General features: G+C 36.5%; 1 protein-coding gene across 1 annotated transcript in view; it reads left to right on the top strand.

Annotated features, from left to right (window-relative positions):
- fars2 (phenylalanyl-tRNA synthetase 2, mitochondrial) overlaps positions 1-1,336 on the top strand; it is a 119,239-nt gene that overhangs the window by 27,155 nt on the left and 90,748 nt on the right. The window lies entirely within an intron of this gene.

Raw genomic sequence — 1,336 nt, 5'->3', positions numbered from 1 at the left:
CACCCACCTAAATTATATAAATCAAGAATCAACTCTGAGTTATTCATAAGAAAATTAATTCAAATTCAAATTAATACGAATCCTCTTATAGTAGAAAGTAAGAGGACAATCAAATGTGGACTATTACATATCAAATCTCTCTGTCAGGGTCAGAACGTGAAGCTGCCGATAATGTGGGTGAACTCAATTAAATAGCCAAATGAGGATAAGTAAAGAAACACCATCTGTTTAATAAGAGCATTAACAATGAACAAAAACGATACAAGACACGGTTTAGCCACGAAAGGCACTTACAGGTCGATAATACAGTCCAGGGTCAGAACCAGCAAACACATACATCCAAGGAATCCAAAACGCGTTGTCCAAAAGGGATGTCCGACAAGCCAATATACACAGAAGCAGTCCGAGTTAGAAAGGTAAGGCAATACACGGTGGTCAAAAACAGAAATCCAGGGTCAGAAACTAGAAAGTCAGGCAAGAACTAGAGAAATGCGTGTGGATGCTAAAATAAGCTGAAAGATTGTCCTGAAAATGCCTGAAATCAATTGCTGAAATAGCTGAAGGATGAGAATAAATGGCTGAAGTTCTTTGTTGAAATTGTTGAGACGAAATGGCTGAAGCTCATTGTTGAATAAGCTGAAGAATGAGATACAATAAATACAGGCAGCAATGCCCTTGAAGAGCTGAACATTTTGATACCAAAATGGTTTTTCTTGCTGAAAGTATGCTGACTTATTAAGATGTGAAAAATTTTCCATTGGTCCCCACAAAATAGGTAAAAAAAAAGTAGTGGTGGGTGTTTGTGTTTGTGTTTGTGTGAGAGAGAGAGAGAGAGAGAGAGAGAGTAGTCCTACAATGAGGACTACTAGAGTGTGGCTATTGAAATGAAACATAAAATGTAAACAACAATTATGCAAAAAACCATAAAAGATATCAAAAAGTTGTTTACAGGATTAATAGCTGAAGACTTGCTGATTAATTAATAGTTGAAATGGTGTTTCTACCTGAACATACCTAAGTATGCTTAACGTAAAACAATATGAAAAGTTTTCCCATTCATTTGAATGTGGCAAAATGTGCTGGAAAAAGGTGAATATTTTAAAAAGTATAAATGTTACAAAAATGAAAAATAAAAACCGGAATGTCCCAGAAAAGCTGAACATTTTGATATTTGAATGGCTTTTATAGTGGAAAGTATGCTGAGCTTATTAAGATGAGAACATTTTCCCACTGGTCCCCACAAAGTAGTTAAAACAAGTAGGGTTGTGTGTGTGTAGGTGTTTTTGTGTCTGTGTATGTGTGTGTGTGTGTGGGGGGGTGGTGGGTGTGGTGGGGG

This window comes from Monopterus albus, unplaced genomic scaffold (assembly GCF_001952655.1).
Source record: "Monopterus albus unplaced genomic scaffold, M_albus_1.0 scaffold269.1, whole genome shotgun sequence".
Classification (NCBI taxonomy): Eukaryota; Metazoa; Chordata; class Actinopteri; order Synbranchiformes; family Synbranchidae; genus Monopterus; species Monopterus albus.
Note: the sequence above shows the minus strand (reverse complement) of the source record. Positions and strands in the feature narration are given on the sequence as shown.